Source organism: Camelus ferus, chromosome 3 (assembly GCF_009834535.1).
Source record: "Camelus ferus isolate YT-003-E chromosome 3, BCGSAC_Cfer_1.0, whole genome shotgun sequence".
In the NCBI taxonomy this organism is placed as follows: Eukaryota; Metazoa; Chordata; class Mammalia; order Artiodactyla; family Camelidae; genus Camelus; species Camelus ferus.
In genome coordinates, this window is record NC_045698.1 from 42738914 (window position 1) to 42750048 (window position 11135).

The 11135-nt window shown below is 38.9% G+C and overlaps 1 non-coding gene across 1 annotated transcript; it reads left to right on the forward strand.

Moving 5' to 3' along the window:
• The first annotated feature begins 8822 nt into the window (after positions 1 to 8822).
• TRNAA-UGC lies at positions 8823 to 8894 on the forward strand. The gene has a single exon. It is a non-coding gene; the product is annotated as a tRNA-Ala (tRNA).
• Positions 8895 to 11135: the final 2241 nt, after the last annotated feature.

An 11135-nucleotide genomic window follows, 5' to 3' on the forward strand; every position in this document is an offset into this window, starting at 1 on the left:
TAAGCTAAATATACTTAATGCCCTTAAATATAATACCCTTTAAAAAAGAAAGCACGGGCTACAGGAGCATTCTCAAGTCACACAGCCACCAAGTGATATAGCCAGGAATCAAACTCACATATGCCTAGTTCTTGAGCCTGTATTTCTTCCACAACACCTTCTAAGAAGTCCAGTTCTTAATTCAGGGACTTCTCTAACAGCAATAAAAAATTCAGAGGCATCCCTTCTGTGTGAAATTTCTGGAAGTCCATTGGTCCATACTATGTCAAGATATCCCTTCCAAGATGAAGGATAAGGGGTGACAGCTGACCCCCCATCACTCAAAAAGAGAAACAATGTTCACAGGTCTTCTTTGAATTTTGGCAGTAACACATGCCTTATCTGGGTGTGCTACTCTGACCCATTTACCAAATGACTCAAAAAGCTCCCTGTATTGAGTGGGACCAGAACAAGAGAAGGCCCTGACAGGTCCATGCTGCCATGCAAACTGCTCTCTCATTTGGGCCATATGATCCAGCACATCCACTGGCCTTTGAATAGTCAGAGGTAGATGGTGTTGCTGTTTGACAACTTTGGCGAGCTTCAAGAGGTACACCACAGCACAGACCATTACGATTTTAGAGGAAAGCCACACCATCCTCTGTGGATAACTGTTCTACTTTTGAGAAACAGCTTGCCTGCTACTGGGCCTTAGTAGAGAATGAACATTTGGCCATGGCCCACTAAGTTACCATAATACCTGATTTACCCATCATAAACTGGGTGCCATCTGACCCACCAAGCCATAATGCCGGGTGTGCACAGCAGCACTCCATTATCAAATGAGGCCCTGAAGGCACAGGTAAGTTGCTTGAAGAAGTAGCCCAAATATTCATGGACGCTGTTCTTGCTACATTACCTTCACTCTCTCGGCCCATACCTATGCCTTCACACCTAAGACCAGATGACTGAGGAGTATAACAGACCTGATTTACAAAGAGTTCTACAGGATTTGTAGGTACCACTCACAAGTGGACTTCTGACACTCTACTGCTCTCCTCTGGACCTCCCTGAAGGGTGATGATGAAGGAAATCCTCTCGGTGGGCAGAGCTTCAAGCAGTGCCCTAGGTTGTTCATGTTTCCTGTGAGATAAATGTCTGAACTGATTAATGGACTATGATATGAGTATGTCTGTATAAATATTAACCAAATATTTTTCCTTCTGTCTTATCCTCTTATCATCTAATATGTTAGTAACAGCTACCTTTATATCACAAAGTGTGTTGATATAATTAATCTTTAGTACTTAAATTACAAAGGAGATGAGAAACATCACCCAAGGACTTTGTATCCTCTTGCATAGGAAGAGCTGGCATGTTTGCAGTTGTATACGGGATAGCTGTATCATGCTAGACAGTACTGTTTAAGGATATGGTTTAAGATATATGTGGGTACCAAGTTGACAAGGGGTGGACTCTGATGGCTTCGTGGGATGACAGATTGGCTAGGCTAAAGTACATTCCCCAGAATGACCTTTCTCCAGTTCATCATCACCCTGGCAAGGACTATAGGTCCCTTTGAGGGAAGACAAAGGGTAACAGTATATATTTTTGGTGGTGTAGAAACATCTGGGGGTCTGAGTCTGTTAACTGGCTCAAACCTGGAATTTATAGAAAATTGATTCTGTGTTTTGGTAAGTCAAGTTGACTTCTGTTCAGTAGACTAGAATTCCTCTGCTCCTACAGATCAAGTACGAATTTAAAAGGCTAGCCATCTTTTCCTAGTCTAGGAATCTCATGATAACTAGTCAACCCCCTAAGTCTCTGCAAGTCAGACTAATCTACCTACCATTTTGACTCCATTGTTTATTATGGTAACAATGCACACCTCATCTTTGGCAGTTAAGTGCCACCATTTTGCCCCTGGCATCCCAGGATCCCATTATCTCCACTGCATTTAGCAATCACAGTTCAGTGGCAGCGGTTTCCTCTGTAATTTCTGACCTAAAGAGAAAAGAGAGCACAGAGCTTTTCAAGGGTACTGAGGCTCCCCAACAAATTTATTTTCCACAGCTGTTGTGAAAGGTGTGTCTTTCCAGGGTTGGAGAGCAGGTCTTACAGGATAAATACACTCTAGCACTGCAATCTCCCGAAGCCTTCAGACACCTTCCTGTACAACATAAAATGGCATTTCAACTTCATTTAATGTAGACTACCTTTTGGGTCCAGCCAGTTAACCAACCAACCAACTCATCAGAGCCCTTCCTAACTCCTTCAGTTAAAACACTGAATCCTGGTTAGTGAGCCTGTATCAGTAAATTCAGCATGACTCGACTTTATAATCCTTCCACCTTGATCACACACTCTTAAAATCCATTCTCACATATCCCCTAGATGTCATCTATAAAAAATAAAAAAATCAGTTTTTTGTGTGTATCACACCTCTTCATGAGTCACAACTAGCACCTCATCTTTTGAGAACTGCTGCAGCTTATCTAGTTATAGATCTAAAAACAAAAAGGACTGTTGGGAAGTAGGTCCTGAGGAGGAAGGTCAGGAGTGCCTGGCGAGCAGCCACTTCAGGGGAGACCACTCTAGGTTCTTCAGGTAAAAGGGGGCTATCTTCCTATATTAGGCAGAATTCTCCCGAGAAGCAGAACCAATAGGTTATCTACTTAAAGGTTAATTTCAAGGAACTGGTTCATGAGATATTAGAGGCTGATGAATGCCACATCTGCAGAGCCATTGTCCCAGCTCAAGACCAAATCTCAGAAGCTGCTGTAGAACCAGAAACAGCCAACATCGCAGTTTGAGTCTGAAGGCCAGAAGGATTCTATGGAACCATGAAGAGGTAATGTGTCAGTCTGAAGGCTGTCAGGCAGAAGAATTCTCTACTCAGAGGAGGGTCGGTCTCTCCTTTTATTCAGGCCTGACTGGATGAGGCCCGCCCACATTATGGAGGGCAATCTGCTTTACTCAGCCAACCTATTTAAATGTCAACTTCATCCAAAAACATCCTCACAGAAACACTTAGAATAACATTTGATCAGTATCTAGGAAGATATTGGGAAGTCCAGTCAAGCTGACACAAAATCAACTATCACACTTCCTCAGGCAGAAATGCAAGGGATGCTTCTACTGGCGAAGATGACTCAGTTCTCTTTGGGAGGTCCAGATCCTCCAGCTTTATCAGAGTCTACCCATAGGTCCTCACTCCTGTCTGCAGGCACCCATTCCTTCCCAGTTAGGGACCAAACTTTAACAGAGGTGGTTGGGAATTCAATTTGCATTGTAATTTATCCACTTGCAGGAGGCAACTCTGGCTTTGGTTTTCAGAAACCCTATAGCTACAGCTGTACAGCTACAGAACCATGTTTCTTTGAGGGCAGATAAAGCAGCTTTCAGGTCACTGATGCAGAGACTGAGAGGAATTTACATCCCTGGGCTCATCTTTTTCGTTGCTCACTTTCTCCTGGGCAATTAGAAGTAACTAACCAACAGCATTATAGCCCTTACTTTGACAGAAGTGTTCCGGGACAGCTTAGGCTCCCTGAGCCTCACCTTCTGTAGGGACTCAGTTACAGGTATCCAAAGGTGATCGCTTCAGCAACCCTTTTGCCACGTCATCATGCCATGAACTACCAGTGTCCTTTTCACCACTGGAAACAGGATCACTAGTGCCTTCAAATCTTACCAGATTAGAGACACATTTCCAGAAAATGAGAACTAATTCAGAGAACTCATCCTTGTGATTGTTCCTCTGGTACCACTTCTGGCACCAAAATCTGTCAAGATCCAAACATACAAGCAAAACCAGTAAGAAATATCTATGTATCGATGCATACTTATGTACACCAATAATACATATGTATGTTTGTGTGTATATACACGTACACATAACAAGGAATTGAAATGGCTTACACAGTTTTGGTAGCTGGTTAAGAAAATCCAGAGCCCACAGGGCAAGCAGTTAGAAATGGAAGAACACAAAAGGCCTGGGTTCCAAAAACAATGGCAAAAGCTGTTGTCCACAGGTAGATTCTCTTTCTCTAGGGAAGGTCGAAGCCCTCTTCAAGACCTTTCAACTGATTGTCAGGCCCATCCAGGATGATCTCCTTAATAACTGATTTGGAACTTTATGCCTGAAAAATCCCTTCACAGCAGAAGCTACATCAGTGTTTCATTAAGTAGTTAAGAGAAGATTAGCTACAAACTAGCTAATGCCTTCCTCCCTTCCTCCAACCCCTGTGAAACAATAACTCTTCTGCCCACCTACCCAGAAACGTACTGGAAAGGGAGCTCTGGGGAAGGTAGTTCAGCCGAGCCCAGCTGACATACCACCAAGCCATCACACATGGTGTATATGCTCCCTTAACTGCTCCCTCACTGAAGTTCATCTCTGGGCTATTTATACAAAATGACCAATCAGGATAAACTCAAAAGTTTATAGTATAACTTTTAATAAATCTTCTCTAGTACCGTAAAAGGTTTAAAATGTTCTACATAGGTGGTCTGGTTATCTACTGTTGAATAACAAACTACTCTAAATTTAATGGCTTAAGAAAACAGTCATTTTATTATATCTGTTTTGTGGATCAGGGATTCAGACAGCGCTCAGCTGGATTATTCTTCTGTTCCACACGGTATCAACAGAAGTTACCTGGTGACATTCAACCAGCAGTAGACTGGTCTGGAGGGTCCATGACGGCTCCACTCCTATGACTGGTGTCTTAGGAGGGAGGGCCTGAAAACTAGGCTCAGCTAAACTGGCACAACAGAGCACCTACCTGTGGCCTCGCTAACAGGGCAGTCTCAGGGTGGTCAGACCTCTTCCATGGCAGCTCAGGACTCCCAGAGGGACTGCGCATAAAACCCAGGCAGAAGCTGCAAAGTTGCTTATCACCGGCCTCCGAGGTCCTGGATTTTCTGCTTTCTATTGACCGAGAAGGTCACTAAGGCCAGTCCAGATGCAAGGACAGGGGAATCAGATTCTAATGGAGTAAGTATTTAATTCATTACACTAGGAAATCTCTGTGTGGGGTTTAAGAAATATAAAAATAGTCCTTGGTAAAAGGATTATAAAACTGAAAAATGTGTCAACTGTCTAGTCCACCTTGATTACCTGTGTCAGAAAAGTATCAAAGAGCTTAATACTTAATAAATATTATCTTCAACATGATGTGCACCAGTGCTTCTCACACTTTAATGTCCATGGGAAGCCCTAGAGACCTTGTTAAAATGCAGGTCTGGGATAGGGCCTGAAATTCCACATTTCTAACAAGCTCTCATGCAGTACCAATGCTACTGATGAGAAACAGTGATCTGTGTCAGAGGCCAACACACTTTTTCTGTAAAGAGCTAAATAGTAACTATTTTAGGTTTTGTGGGCCTCACAGAGTATTTTTCACACATTAAAAAAAAAAAAAAAAAAACCCAACCCCAGATATATGTCCCTGCTCTTCAAACTTGTCTGCATAATAGAAACACTTGGGGAATTCCTAAAAATACTAATGCCTAGGTCAGACTCCAGACACTGATTTAATTGGTATAGGAATAAGGATTCTTAAAAGTTCCCTAAGTTAAATCTAGTATGTGGTAAGTTTGAAAACTAATGATCTTTACCACTTCCTATTTCTACCCGCTTGCACTTTTTGGGTCATTAAATCTTTTTTAATACATCTGAATGAGTGAATTAATACAGATCTCTCTTCTTCAACACAAGACTGACAATCTAATTAAAAAATAAAAACCAAAATTAGATGCTTTCCAGCACATCCCTGTTCCCAACAGGAAGCCTGTCCCCAATGTATATCATATGTCAGGAAAATAAAATGAAGTTGGATGCTGAATTGAGGCCTGATAGAAAGTGATGAGTAAGTAGGTTGCTGGAGGGAAGAAAGTGAAATGCAGAAAACTTCAAATAAGTAGAGTGGTAAATTGCAAGGCTATGAAAAGTAGAAATTACCATTAACCTCATCAATCCAAGAATAATTAGGAAAAACCTTTATGAAGCCTCAACTAAAGCCTTCTGCTTTAAAGATTTATAAGCATGTCGATATATAAATGACTCGAGAAGCTTGCTTAAAATGTTCTCTTGAATATTTTTAACTTTCTTATTTTATACTGTATATCTGCATTATAAAGCATTCCCCAAGAAAGTTATAAATTCTTATTTAGCTCTGAATTAATATGCATTTAACGTAACACACTTGTTAAAGCATCATACCTGCTACCTTTCTAAGCAAATAACTCTAACTGTGGGATTCCTATTTTATTGATACAATTTGAAAGTCTTTCCCAAGTAAAATATTCCATCCTTCACACTTCATAACTGCCATCTTTCCCAAGTAAAAAATTTTTATCTATAACATATTGGGTATTTGTTCAGAGGTAATATCAATAAATTGTTAAAGAAAACAGTTATAGTGTAGCCAAGTGATACTCCGTTTTTCATTACATCCTATCTTTTCTCTTTACTTTATCTGATGCTCTTGTTTCAGTTTTTCTCTCTGAACTGGCTCCCTTTGGTTTTAACCTCCTGGATTGCATTTCCCTCTACTCCTGAAACTTTCATACACAATAGTACAGCCTCACATAGTAAAACCCAACAATACCACGTGGTTAAAAGTTCTCCTCAGTCATTCCTGCATTCAACAAATAAAAATAGTCCATGCTGACTATTCACTGCAGAATGAATGCACACTTACCCTACAAGTTGTGCCCAATTCAAGTTTTGACCATGACCGAAATTCCTCTTAAATGCCAATCACATATCCTGAGGAATACAAAATAATTCTTTTTATTACCTCACAATCTATATACTCCTTCTATTTTAAAAAGAGAATTCAAAAATCTACTTGGTATCTGATTATTCAAATGAAAGCTACAGCTGTTGCACGAAAAATTTTCTATACCTGTCTGCTTCCTGTTGTGGACTCAGAGATAATCAGTACATATGTGTATCCATACATCCATTTCTGCTTATGACTAAAGCTAAAAGTAGAGGGAAATTAAGTGGAAATTGCACCACCTCAGTTCTTTCTACCAGACAAACCTCCACCCATAGTAACAAGTTATTTTACAGTTCATGGTTACTTTGGGCGTGTCTTTTTCCTTCTACAAAGTAGGGAAAGAAAGGCACACATGACCTCCCTAGGAAACAATGTCTCTTTGCCCTAATTATGGCAGGGACAGCTTGTGGCTGAGAAGAGGCAGAAGGTATATTTTATTTTCAAAAATTATAAACTTAAAACTTTCAGAGATGAGATACATTTAGAAAGATGATTATTTTATCAACTAATTTTAAACCCATTATAATTTGGCCCAATCTGGCTTTAAACTATTTCAAAATAATTTGTCATTGTTTATTGGTCATTTCTGCAATATTCCATCTCATTTCTTTCCAGTAAGAAAAAAACTTAATTGAAGTGATAGTAGGTAAGCAAAATGCATAAAAGTCTACATTGTCTATTTCATTAGGGTGAAAAACTCAGAACTTCTAAAAATATTTAATATCCCATTGCTATACCTTACAACTTCATCAGATTTGCTAGACTAGACAGTAATGATCAGTGTTGTATATTATCTATTTTTTCTTCAGTCTGAATCAAGTCAGAGTCATGATAGACAGTAAAAATAAAGTGGTCTTAAAGCAACAATGAAAGGAAAACGATATATGTATTTCATTCAGAAATGATTCCAGACTAAATGCAGTCATTTTATCTGGAAACATTGTGTAATGTATACACTTAAATCACAAACAATACCATCACAAACATACTTACATCTTTTTCTGCATAATACACTGAAGCATCAAAAGGTACGTGACTCGATAAGAATCAAATGAAAAGAAATTTTAGCACAGTATCCCCAGAATTCAAATCAATTCTGGAGCAATACAGATCAAAACTAAACTACGATGCTTAAAAATGCTAAAACTGTATGTTAATGTTTCAGATTCAGTTTGGCACTAACAGAACATACTACCTATACAATGTTTCAATCAGAATCAGAATTCTCACATGCATATCACTAACAGTGGGAAAAGTTCTTAAGCCTTGTTTTCCTGCAGTTCTGAGTTGGTGCAAATTTTCTTTTGTGTCCTGAGAAATACGGCAAATTCCTCCTTTTATGCCAAGTACTGCAATTACTGCTGATGGTTTAGCTGATTCTTCTTCAGAGGCTATCAGGACAGTAAAACCTGTTAAAATTAATATGATAGCCCCAAATTTGATCCAATCTTCTTTTGAATTATTGATGACATTTTTAATGGATAAAACTTCCAAACCAAAATAAAATACAAGAAGCCCTATCTGCCAATGTACAGTGCTTATTTATTAAGTAGGAAAAGATGAGGAGTTTTCAGGACATTATTGAGCCCATTTGACCAACTGGTACGGTTCATACAGAATAGAAATAAGAGGAGGGGAAACGTATAAAGGTAGTTGAGGTAAGTCTGTAAAGTAGAAGAATTTGAAAAATATATACATACTTAGAATTTACTTTGTGCTTTTTATCTTTGAGTTTTTGCTTATGCCTTTCTTCTAATTATTTTTATTTCCCTCAGGCCTAGCCTTACGCCTTGGCAAAGAGCACCCAGTCTTTATTGTTCTGTTCATGTTTTATTTCCCCAAGCATAAGAAATGAGAGTGCCAAATATCATTTATTTAATGTCCAGAATTTACCCAAAAACTTTTTATAATAAAGCTTCTAATAAAATAAAACTACTATCACTTGTGAGTGATGGTGACTTCAAAGTACTAATGAAACTCATTTGATGGCCTGAAAGGCACTGTTTCCCTCCCTGTAAAATTCTTAATAATTCAAAGTGGTCGTGAAGGGGGTAGGATATAGCTCAGTGGTAGAGCACATGCTTTGCATGCACGAGGTCCTGGGTTCAAACCCCAGTACCTCTATTTAAAAAATAAATTAAAAAAAAAAAAAACGCTAATTACCGCCCCCTAAAAAGAAAAAAAAAGTGATCATGACTACTATAAAAAGTGCTTGTGTGGGTCTGTGTCAGACATTCGAGGACAGCTTTTAAGCATAATATAACCATCCTTCCCCTAAAATATCAAAACATGTTTCAGTTTTATAATCCAGAAATACGAAATTTCTAATCCTTAAATGCAATTTCATACAAAAAGAGATATTTCCACATATGTAAACTAATGCAGTTTAAATCCCTGTTGTCCACCCCCACCCCCAGATTACATGGTATCCTTGATCTTGTCCTGGGCTCTGTTGCCTACTAGCTTTAGGAAGGGGCTACCAAACACTCCTTAACTGCGGCTGTGCAGCAGAATTGCTGGGTGGTCTGTTTAGAATGGACATTACTGAACCTCATCTGAAACCTCCTCATTGGCTCTCAGTGTTGGAACTGTGTCATCTGTACCTTTAACAAGCTTCCTGCCACCATCCTGACACCACCTCCTGAAATTCTGCTTTCTGTAACAAGGGAGGAAACTGAGGCTAACAGATATTCATCACTGCATAAATTATTTCTTTATATGGATTACTATCACAAGACTTTAAATTACTTAGCACAGAAAAAAGTAATATGCAAAATTTGATGAACAGATATCCAAACATATAAACATAGACAAAATGACTTAAAAAGATGAAAAAAGAGTACAAACATTGAAAAAAAGCAAAAAATCAACATCTGCATCTTCATGAAACTGTTAATAAAAAAGTCATTACAGAAAAAGGTGCAAAATTAAACTATTTTTAGAATATTGTGAGGCAGGAGAAACTGGTTTGGCTTTTTTTTTTTTTTTTCCAGAAAAAAAAGTTTGAAGGAAGTAAGAAATTGGATTTTTAAAACTCTTTAAGAAAAAGACTTCACCACAAGAGGATGTGAAGCACAGAATGTATCATAAGAAAGGCAGGAACCAAGAGCATCTGAAAAAAGATACTAAAAATCAGAGTCAGAATATACATCACAATATTTAAGGAAATGAGAATTTGAGGTTGGAAATAATTCAGGGATAAAGTAAACAATTCTTATTGCAACAAATCTTTCACATGCAAAAGATAGATCCTGAATTCTCATCAATCCCCAAATTAATAAACATGAAAATGTCTGCAGAGGCCCCTCCCTTTTCTGTTGAGCAGTACAGAACAGTGCCTACGTACACTGGCTTTGGAGACAGGCTTGAGTAGAAATCCACACTGACACAAAGAGTGAGTGCTGTCTTAGACAAGTTCCCCGACTCTCAGTTTTCTCATCTGTGGAATGAAGATAATGTCACCTACCTTATATGATTATCATAAGGACTAACCAAAATAATGTATGTCATGTAGGCAAAAACACTTCGCACAATCCTGGCTTAAAAAATCAATGAAGTGTAGCTATTATTAGCTATCAATATTCTTAAAAAGCAGATTAGTACCATAACAGACCAAACTGATTGGTGAATATCAATAAAAGCCCAAACCCCAGAGAATGCACAGCTTCCCCACTCACTCAACTAACGGCCGAGAAGGAGATTTATAGTCACCCCACAATAAGCAAAGACAAAGTCCTGCTTAGGCAAGCTGGAAAACTCGCAGCTTCTAGTTCCGCATTTCTAATGGGAGGTAGGAAGAAGAAGGAAGACAGGTAATGGACAAAAGAAAATAAAATGAGTGTATTCCACGTTGTGTCGCCAACTCTGGCAGTGCCCCACACTCAAGACAGCGTCAGAGAGGGTTGTGTTCACGCACATTCACATTCTCTTTTCCCATCCAGTCTATCTCCAGCGCCACCATAAAGCCAAAGGACTATCGTGGCGCCTTTGTACTGGGTCCTCTTGTGTTTTCAACAGGAGCCCAAAATGAAAGCCCTCTGCTCATATCTACCCTTGTTTCAAAGAACATTTCTCATTTCAGGTCTTCCCAACTCCCAAGGCCTGAGTTTTGAACAGGTGATTTATACTGGTGTTTGAATTATATTTAGTAACATAAAATTGATCAAAGGCTCACGTACTCATTTGTCACCCCTATCCAGTCTCTCTAGTACCAGGACATCTCCCACCTGCATTAAAGAAAAGAACAAAAGAAAAAACAAATCCCACCCTTTTCCTCTTCACTTCCTGACCTCTTTGTTCTTATTTATATTTTATTATATATCTGCTTCCAAAAATTCAGATTCTTCCTGGTTACTATCTTAAGTA